We start from the raw sequence: 11,173 nt of genomic DNA, 5'->3' as shown, positions 1-11,173 counted from the left end.
AAGCCTCTCAGAAGATTAACAAAACCAGTATCTCTCCCTTTTCTGCTTAAGGAGAATATCATAAAAAGCTATTTTAATTAAAACCAGCTAGAGTGTGCACAAGCCAATTGTTTCATATTTCATGCACCAACAATGGTCCATTCAAAATGCGAATAATTACAGTACTTGTTTATTGTATGGTTATTAATAGAACTGAGTATTAGAGTAAAGGGAGAGTTAGAATCTGCCTGCTTGTTAGAGAAACTAAACGTTAATGAGCCCAAAACTCAAACTGTCAAAAACACAATGAAGTAGCGCATGCAAATCAGTTCTGTCTTTTTTACATATCATTGTGATTCACCACCAAAAGAAATACCAGGGATCATGCACGGTGTAATATCCTCAGGTATACATTTTCAGATCAGTAAGACTGTTAATGTAAACATGTTGTAAACAAGCATGTCAGTGACATCTGCTGCCAAGGCAGTAAATCCATCAGTAACAAGTTGATCACTATGCCCAGTACCACTGTATATACATTTAAAAATGTAAGTTTGGCATACAGGCCGACTAACAGAGTTAGTCCAGATTCTGATGATTAACAACTAAAAGATGCCCCTCATAGATAAAGAATGCCATTTTCAAGTTTCATTACAATTGGTTAAGGGAGTCTCCAGATATATTTCAAAATGTAGGCTATAGACAGTGGAGCACAAACACATATCCTCCATATTATCCACAGATTATGATACACAAAAAAGTTTGAGCTAAAAAAGGTCCTTAGCAAGTGTAACAGGACAGCTGAGGGTGGTGACATCAGGCAGTACTTGGGTGCAAAAGCACACTCTTGCACCGTTTTTATTGAAACAAAAATAAATCAGATTTTTATAAACAAAAACACTGCTCAAAGAGAAAAAATAAAAAAGGTAAACAAAAACAGAACTCACACACAAAATCCAAACAAATATGGTGCTGGAGCTTTCAGCAATTGAGCAGTTTTGTTTTTGCTTTTGATTTCATTTTGTTTAGCTTTACTTTCCTTCTCCCGTCTCTATCTCACACACGTTCCTTCTCCAAACAACCCACACAGAGCAACACTAGCTGCAGCTTTTATATCTGTGACCATCTCCGGATCAACACTCAGTTAATCAGTTCGGAGATGGTCACATTCTGCACGAGTTTTTGTATGATGGGGCTTGTTAACCCATCAATTGCTGCCACACAATAACAAATAAACACATTGTATTTTAACTAAAGATTAGATTAGAGACATTTAAATCAATATTAACCATAACAAAACACTATTTTTTACAAAAACACAACACATACACCAGTTTTAATATAAACAATACATTTTTCCACTCAGGGCTTTGCCCTGTCCCCTTCTATATATGTGCACAGCACACCTGGCCCCAACGGCCACCTCACCCTTTAGTCCCAAAGTCCAGGTAAATGTTCTGGCCCAGGAACAAGGGCATCAATTGGTCTATGGGTGGCGGCCATGGTGGTAAGTTCTACTCCAAATCCAACACTAACAACGGGCAGGCTGACCGTGCACCGGCTGGCTCCTCCAGCAAAGGCACCCAGCATCCGTGGGTGCCCGGGGTGCAGACATCCCTGGCCTAGGTGGTGCAGGCTGTGCAGCCCTAGGCAGTCCAAGACATGGCTGGAGCGGTCCCTCGGAATGCGATGGCAGATAAGGACCTTCGGGAGGCGATGGCAGGTGCGGACCCTTGGGAAGACAGGTGTGGTCAGGGGAGATCAGGGTATACGGGAAGCGTCATCCTCGAAGGCAGATAGTGGCCTCCTGGGGTGAAAGCTCCTTCCCCATAGAGATGGTGGAAGGAGGGGAGCCTGAGTTCTCTGCTGAGGTGGAGCCTAGGTCTGAGGTGGCCTCGGATTCTAGTGTTTACCCACTCTCGAGCTCTAGGTCTGCATTGATGGGACGTGCTGCAACCATTTTGCAGGTCCCCTGGATGACAGTGGCCGAGCTAAGCAGGTCTGTGTTCCGGACACTGTTCCAGATCTCCCAGGCACGCACTATTACCAGAACGGTTCTGTTTCCCATGACTCCGTTTGTGACCTAAGGTATCGCCAAAAGGCCACAGCGGCAGTAAGCAACCAAGCCCTCCTGCAAGGTAGGGGGAACGCAGGGCGTGGTGAGTCCACACAGCAGCATTCCAGGAGGCAGTTCCAGGACTGTCCCCTAGGCAGCTGCCTCAAAGGCCTCCGCCCCAACCTCAGCAGATCCAGCAAGGGCCCTGAAGGCTTGCGGCCTCAGACCCATCCGTTCTCAGCACGCCAGCTGCAATATTGGTGCGCTTGCACCTTGGACACCTGGGTGCTCGCTACCATGCACAATGCTTGGTGCCTCCCCCCTTTCGAGGGGTCACAAATACATCCATGACAGACCCACTTCAGGTCTCGGTACTTCAGAAAGAAGTGGCCGCCTTGCTGTGGAAACAAGGTATTTGTCTTGTAGACCCCACTTCCTAAGGAGAGGGGTTCTACTCAAGATATTTTCTGGTACCCAAGAAGTACATCTGCTTTTGCCCCATCCTAGACCTGAGACTCCTCAATGAGCTTTTGAAGGTGAGGAGGTTCTAAATGCTGACTCACTGTCACATTCTCCAGTCCGTTCGACCGGGTGACTGGTTTACCACCGTGGACTTACGGAATGCTTACTTGCACGTTCCCAGTCATTCAAAGCACAAGAAGTATCTCCGTTTTGCTTTTCAGAGAATAAATTATGAGTTTTCTGTACTGGGCCTCACTATCAACGATGCAAAGAGTTGGTTTACACCAGTGCAGTGTACAATATACTTGGGGCTCTGGCCTGACTCCAGTATGATGCGAGCATACCTGTCGGACAACATTGTAGCAGCTATTTGAGGTTGCCTCTCCCTGTTTCGACAGGGATCAGAGGTTATCTTGGTGTTATGCCAAAAACTGTTGGATCTGATGGCCACAGCTGTATCAGCCGTCGAGCTGGGTTTACTCCACATGCAACCGGCTCAAGAGTGGCTCAATGCATTTCACTTACATCCGAAGCACGACAGACACCGTCGGCTGACAGTGTCTGACTCATGCCGGCAGCCCTATCTGGTGGAGGATGACCTCTCACCCGAGCAAAAGTGTGCGGATGGGAGTAGTGTTAAAAAGTCAAGTGATGACAATGGACACCTCCAACTTGAGTTGGAGAGCTGCCTGGGAAGGCAGAAGAGTCCACGGCACCTAGCTGGACCATTGGATGTCCCTGCACATAAACATGCTGGAGTTGCAGGCTGTTTTAATTGCCCTCCAGCACTTCATCCCAGTACTGCAAGGAACACATGTGTTGATCCGGATGGACAACACAGCAGTGGTGGCGTATGTCAACTACCAGGGTGGCCTACAGTCCCTGGGGCCGCATCGCAGTGCCTTCCGGCTTTTGACATGGGCTCAAAGGAACCTGCTGTCCCTACGGGCGACACATCTTCCTGGAGTGGGGAACTGGGCAGCGACCCTTCTTTCAGGAGAGGGTGCTCATCCGTCAGAGCATTTGGGAATGATATGGGAAGGCGTAGGTCAATCTTTTCGCCTCAGCGGACAACACACTGCCCCCTGTGGTACTCTCTTCACCGTTTAGGCAGTCCACTCAGCATCAACGTCCTAGCCCACGAGTGGCCCAGAGTGCTCCTTTATGCATTCCTGCTAATACCGTTGCTCCCGGACGTTTTAGAAAAGTTCTGGTTAGAGAAGGTGACAGTTCTTCTAGTGGCCCCCAGGTGACCCAGTGATTCTTGACCCTGTGCCAGCTCTTACAAGGCCAGCTCTGGGAGATCTTGCTTCGTCTGGACCTCCTCAGTCAGACGAGAGGCACTCTCTGGCATTCGGAACCAGGCAGGTTCCAATTATGGGTCTGGCCCCTGAATGGGACCGCTGGTCAGCCCTAGGGCTATTGGACGTGGTTGTGGGCACATTGCAGAATGCTAGGGCAGACTCCACTAGGTTGTTATACACCTACAAGTGGAGATATTTTCAGAACTGGTGTCTAACCAAGGGTCATGACTCAGTCTCTTGCCCTATGCCAGTTATCTTGCAGTTTCTGCGAGAACTGCTCGATGCTGACAGGTCACCTTCTACATTGAAGGTGTATTTAGCGGCTATTTCTGAACTTCCTCTGCCGGGTGCAGGCGTTGAGGTTCTATGTGGATAGGACAAGAGCCCTGTGTCATTCTGACCAGCTCTTTGTCTGTCACGGGATATGGACCCTAGGACAGCCTCTCTTGAAGCAGCAACTGTTGCACTGGGTTGTGGACAGAGTCTCGACTGCGTATGATAGTACCGGCTTGCCCCCACCTGGGAGGATAGCCGTGCATTCTACCAGAGGGTTGGCTACATCTTGGGCCCCCTTCAGAGGGGCCTCGCTGTCCGATATTTGTAATGTGGCTATCTGGGCTACACCAAATACTTTCTCCAGGCTCTATCATCTTAACGTGATAGATCCTTCCTTGCCTTCATTAGGCACGAGGATCCTTGAGGTTGCACGCTCACACCGCTAACCTTGGGTTATGCAGTTCTGATGCATCCCCCATGTGCTGCCATTCTTTCTGTCTCGTGATGGCTCTGTGTGGCAAAGTGGCTAGTGGAGGGGAACAGGTAAAACGGTGATGCGATGCAGGAGTGACAGGCAGACAACAGTTTCCAGTGAAAAGGTGCTTTTATTTATAATCCAGGTCTGGTGACCGTTAAATAATAAATCCCCGGCTATACACAACAATGTGTAAAGCACGGGGATAGCAATAACACAGACACAGTCCCGAACAAAACGAACACACGGTCACCAGTCCTGGGTGAGTGCAGACGTGCTTGTGGTGGGTGAAGACACTGTATTTCGTGACGGTTCCGTGCAGTGGTGATCCGGATTGTGCTGACCCTGGTCGACAGCTCCGGATAGGTGAGTTAACTGTCTGGTGGTGCAAAACGCAGACAATTACAAAACAACACAACAATACACAACACGTAATTCTCTGCAACAACGAGAGCTCCTCTCTCGCTCCTTCTCTCTCCGAACATTTACCCAAACGAAGGACAAGACCAGCGTTACCCTGGCCCCTATATGTAATCCCGCATGATATCGAGATAAACGGTTGCAGCTGCCTTATTACTTGCAGCTGCCTCTCGTTTATCTCTCAAATCAATACGGTCTTACAACAGAGTCGCGCTTCCATCCAGGCTGACCCACTTCCCTGACCCGGAAACGAACTGTCAGGCCAGCCCTTCCAGATGCTTCTCCTCCCGTTCTTTAGCGCCCTCACAGGTTGGGAGGAAGATTTATCACCAGAACTCATCTTTCCGTCACATATCCCACCGCTCAGAGTGGAGCCGAAGGAACACTCGGCTAAATCTACCTTCCCCATTACTCCCCCCTCCCGGGAAAAATAATCCGCATTTTGGTGGTCTTTCCCCGCACGGTGTACCATGTGGTACATGAAGGGCTGCAATGCCAGATACCACCGAGTTATCCGGGCATTGCTGTCCTTCATTGTGCTTAACCACTTGAGTGGGGCGTGGTCTGTGACCAGATCGAATGAGTGTCCCAGCAGGTAGTATCGTAAAGAGTGAGTAGCCCATTTAATGGCCAAACACTCTTTTTCGACTACGGAGTAGTTGCGTTCCCGAGGTAACATTTTTTTACTGAGGTATAATATCGGGTGCTCTACTCCAGCTACTTTTTGGGACAAGACTGCACCCAAACCTACATCCGATGCGTCGGTGTGGAGGATGAATCTCTTGGTGAAATCTGGAGTAATAAGAGTGGGGGCCTGGCAAAGTGTACGCTTAATAGTATCAAACGCTCCCTGACACTCAGCTGACCATTTAATTAAATTTGGAGCACTCTTTTTGGTGAGGTCGACTAACGGGTTAACCACTGTGGCGTACTCGGGGATGAAGCGGCGGTAATAACCGGCTAAGCCCAGTAGTGACCTCACCTGAGTCTTGGTTTTGGGGATCGCTGCATCAACCAAAGCCTGGATTTTGGTGACTACAGGTCTCACCCTTCCATTCCCCATTAAAAATCCCAAATATTGAGTCTCTGTTTTGGCAAACGCACATTTCCTCAAGTTAGCTGTCAGCCGGGCTGCCCTTAGAGACTGAAGAACGGCTGCAACCCTAGCCAAATGCTCTCGCCAGGTGGAGCTGTATATCACCACATCATCAATATACGCTGCTGCATATTCATGATGTGGGCGTAAAACCTGGTCCATCAGTCTCTGAAAGGCAGCGGGCGCACCATGTAGCCCAAACGGCATGGTTTTAAAGTGGAACAGCCCTTCTGGTGTTGAAAATGCGGTTTTCTCTCTGGAGCTGCGGGTTAAAGGGATTTGCCAGTATCCCTTCGTCAGGTCCAGAGTGGAAATAAACCTCGCTTTTCCCAGTCTGTCTAAAAGTTCGTCGACCCGAGGCATGGGATATGCATCGAACTTAGCAATAGCGTTCACCTTTCTGAAATCCACACAGAAGCGGTTGGTGCCGTCTTTCTTAGCCACTATGACGATCGGACTGCACCACTCGCTCCTGGAAGGCTCAATCACCCCAAGCTCGAGCATATCCCATACCTCTTTGCGAACGCCACTTCGTCGACTTTCCGGGATCCGGTACGGTCTCTCTCGCACTGTGACACCTGGTGGAGAGATAATGTCATATTCAACTAAGTTTGTCCTGCCGGGCACGTCAGAAAAAACATCGCTGAACTCCTCAATAAGCTTACGCAGCTCTCTTTGCTGATCCGGAACCAATTGTTCCCCCATAGAAATCGCTCTTGTGCTCGGGGTCTCTGAACAGGGACCTAAATCATCCTCCATATTGCCTGGGGCTATAAATAAGACCTCCCTTGCCTGCCAGGGCTTTAATAAATTGACATGATAAATTTCACGTTCATTTCGGCGATCGGGCTGTCTAATTTCATAATTTACTTTCCCTATAGCCCGAATCACCTCATACGGCCCCTGCCATTTAGCACACAGTTTCGATTCTGATGAGGGAAGTAGCAGCATTACCTTGTCCCCTGGTCGAAAGGTTCGAATCCGTGCATTTTTGTTGTAATGCTGCTGTTGTCGGTGCTGAGCCGATCTGAGGTTGTCTTGGGCCAAACGACCGACCAAATCCAGGCGATCTCTTAGTAGGAGCACATGCTTCACTACATTTTTGGACGAGCCTTTGTGCTCCTCCCACCCCTCCCTCAGCAGGTCGAGAATGCCGCGAGGCTGCCGGCCGTACAGGAGCTCAAAGGGGGAGAACCCCGTTGAACTCTGCGGCACTTCTCTCACCGCAAAAAGGAGGTAGGGAAGAAGCGATGCCCAATGTTTCTGCTCCTGTGTTACAAATCGCCTCAGCATCGACTTTAAGGTCTGATTAAAACGTTCAACCAAACCGTCCGATTGTGGATGATAAACGGACGTCCTGATGGGACGTATTTTTAATATTTTGTACACCTGCTGTAACGTATTGGACAAAAAATTGGTTCCGTGATCAGTCAAAATCTCCTTGGGGATCCCTACTCTAGCCATAATCTGCGCTAACTCGGTGGCTATTGCAGCTGCACTAGTGGACCTCAATGGAACTGCCTCTGGGTATCGCGTTGCATAATCCACCACTACTAATATATGCGTATACCCAGAGTCAGAAGGTAGCAAAGGGCCCATTATGTCCATTGCAATGCGCTCGAACGGAGTGGAAATAATCGGCAGTGGGACCAAAGGAGCGGGGCGCACTCGACCTGGCGCTACTCGCTGGCAGTCTGGGCATGTGGCTACATATTTCGACACATCAGTATGAAGACCGAGCCAATAGAATCGAGCCAATATTCGCTCCCTCGTCTTCTCGGCTCCGAGGTGCCCCGCAAAAGGGATATCATGCGCCAGCCTCATGACCTCGGTCCGACAAGACGGGGGAACCAATAATTGTGTTACAGGCTGTCCTGTGCCCGCGGCTAGGTTTACCCTATATAGTAATTGCCCCTTTATACTGAAATGTGGATATACTAGCGGCCCAGCGCCATCAACATCCTTACCTTCAATGGACCGGACCTGCCCCCAAGCGTGCACCAGTGACGGGTCGTTCTTTTGGCCCCACACTAGGTCCGCGCTTGAGTACCACGGGTCCGGTATATTGAGAGGGGCTGGAATAACCTCTGCCCTAGTCGGCCCAGTAACCTCGCTCTCTCGGTCGCACTGCGTTCCCACTCCCTTCGACTGGCGTTTGTTACCATTACAGCACTCTCCCACCAGACCCCAGCCTTGTCTCAAAGACGCTCCCTCCCATTTCGCGGTCCGTCTCTCCTTATTTGTTTTTCTAGGACGGAAAAGAGGGGAAAACATTTCAGGATGAAAAGGAAACACATCACCAATCCGTTCCTTTTTTTTTTTTTCTGCCACGTTTACGTGTGTGGCTGAGACTGCCATTATTTGCACCAATTCTTTGAATTTTGGCCAGTCTCGGCCCAGAATAACTGGGTGCGGCAACCTTTCCGCCACCCCGACTACAAGGTGACGTTTTATCGGTCCTACCGATAAATATACTTTTAGGGTGGGGTATGCCGCCGTGTCTCCATGGATACAGGAGATGGCCACCTGACCTTGTGGCCGCCACGACATACCGCCCAAGAGAGCTGTCCTGATCAAGGTCTGCTCACACCCTGTGTCCACTAACGCGTGGGTTTTCACATTCCCTAAAACCACGTCAATCAGACAGGGCCCCTCCCAACCGTTTTCCCCCTGCTTACCCGTTCCAGGTGTCCAGTTGCATGCAGCCACGTCACACTCCATAGCAGCGGGGCATGACCTGGCCCTATGTCCTGGCTGGTTACACCTAAAACAGAGTGGAGGGACAGAGGGGGCATAGGTTAAATATCTGTCCCGCTGCTGGTAGGGCAACGGGGCAGGGGCAACACCTCTACCCCAGCTGGGGGCCATCCTCGGTCTCCATGGGGGGGAGGCAAGGGGGCCCAACGGGGTCGGCGGTCTGGGAGGTCTGGGTGCCGGGACCGAGGGTGATGGTGGTGGTGTTGGAGGAGAGGGAGGGAGAGGTTGGTTCCTGAGCAGGGCAGGGGCTGACAGGATCCCGACCCGGGCTGACGTCAAAGAGTCCTCAAAATCTTCGGCCAATTTGACCGCCTCCTCCAGGGTGTCAGGGTTGTGGCGCCGTACCCACGCCTGAGTTTCGGCGCCGACCACATGGCAGAATTGTTCCACCACAATGGCTTCCCCCATTTGTTGAGCGGTCTTCTTCTCTGGGGTCAGCCAATGGACCATGTGGTCGCACAACCGCTGTGCCACCACCCTGGGGCGTGTCTCCGGGGCTCTCCGGTACTCGCGGAACCGCGTCCGGTGGGTCTCCGCGGTGATGTTGAGACGACGGAGGATAGCCTGCTTGACTAGGTCATAGTCAGTGGCGTACTGGTCGCTCAGGGCTTGGTAAGCTGCCTGCGCTTCCCCGATCAGGCAAGGTCCTAGCTGGCTTGCCCAGAACTCCCGAGGCCATCCCGCCGCGGTTGCCAGCCGCTCGAACGCCACCAAAAATGCCTCCGGATCATCCTCCGCCGTCATTTTCATGGCCCGTGCCTTCGGGGCCGACATCAATGATGTTCCGGTAGGGGTCGCTCCTGCAGCAACGATCAGCCCTACCCGTTCAATGAGCGCCGTATAGCGCTCCTCCCTCCGTCTCTCCTCTGCATCCCGTCTGGTCTCCAGTGCCTGCAGCAACTCCGCCAGCGCGTTGCGGTCCATAGTCCCGTGTTCTGACACCACGTGTGGCAAAGTGGCTAGTGGAGGGGAACAGGTAAAACGGTGATGCGATGCAGGAGTGACAGGCAGACAACAGTTTCCAGTGAAAAGGTGCTTTTATTTATAATCCAGGTCTGGTGACCGTTAAATAATAAATCCCCGGCTATACACAACAATGTGTAAAGCACGGGGATAGCAATAACACAGACACAGTCCCGAACAAAACGAACACACGGTCACCAGTCCTGGGTGAGTGCAGACGTGCTTGTGGTGGGTGAAGACACTGTATTTCGTGACGGTTCCGTGCAGTGGTGATCCGGATTGTGCTGACCCTGGTCGACAGCTCCGGATAGGTGAGTTAACTGTCTGGTGGTGCAAAACGCAGACAATTACAAAACAACACAACAATACACAACACGTAATTCTCGGCAACAACGAGAGCTCCTCTCTCGCTCCTTCTCTCTCCGCACATTTACCCAAACGAAGGACAAGACCAGCGTTACCCTGGCCCCTATATGTAATCCCGCATGATATCGAGATAAACGGTTGCAGCTGCCTTATTACTTGCACCTGCCTCTCGTTTATCTCTCAAATCAATACGGTCTTACAACAGAGTCGCGCTTCCATCCAGGCTGACCCACTTCCCTGACCCGGAAACGAACTGTCAGGCCAGCCCTTCCAGATGCTTCTCCTCCCGTTCTTTAGCGCCCTCACAGGTTGGGAGGAAGATTTATCACCAGAACTCATCTTTCCGTCACACTCTGGTATACTTTCCTATAAGTAATGTTTTAGTGGTCTTCTTTAAATTGAAAGGGAACGATACGTTACTTACCGTAACTCTGGTTCCCTGAAGAGAAAACCACCACCAAGCAGCAAGGTCGCATCGGTCATCCTCACGGGTTTGATGCAAAAAAAGAAATGACTTCCGTGGGATGATGGGTTTAATCCCTTGGTAGGCGGGATTGGGGACGTCACCCCAGGAAGGGGCCTATCGGCAGCTCTGATATAAAGAGCTCAGTAAATACCTACTAATAGGCAGGCATATCCCATAAGTAACGTTTTGGTGGTCGCCTTCTCCTTCAGGGTATCAGGGTTACAGTAAGTAATATAACGTTCTCTAGCTATATGCAAATCTTAAAAATGACATACAGAATACATCTTGGACAGACTGACAAACAGCCTCCAGCTATAACAAGATAATCACAAATTACATAAATTGTGCTAAAGAAGGTCCTTGCAAGTTGCCTGTCAACTGAAAAAGCAGATCATCCGTCTCCACTATTTCCCCCAATGGGGGATAATTAATGAATTAGAAAAAAGTGAAACTGAAACTGAAAAGCTTTTTTCTAAAATAGTGGGCTGGGCTTACCCACATTGAATGTTACTGCTTCTATTGGTGGTTCTGTCATAGAATGACAACTCGGACA

Source organism: Polyodon spathula, chromosome 9 (genome assembly GCF_017654505.1).
Source record: "Polyodon spathula isolate WHYD16114869_AA chromosome 9, ASM1765450v1, whole genome shotgun sequence".
In the NCBI taxonomy this organism is placed as follows: Eukaryota; Metazoa; Chordata; class Actinopteri; order Acipenseriformes; family Polyodontidae; genus Polyodon; species Polyodon spathula.
This window is presented reverse-complemented; position numbering follows the sequence as displayed.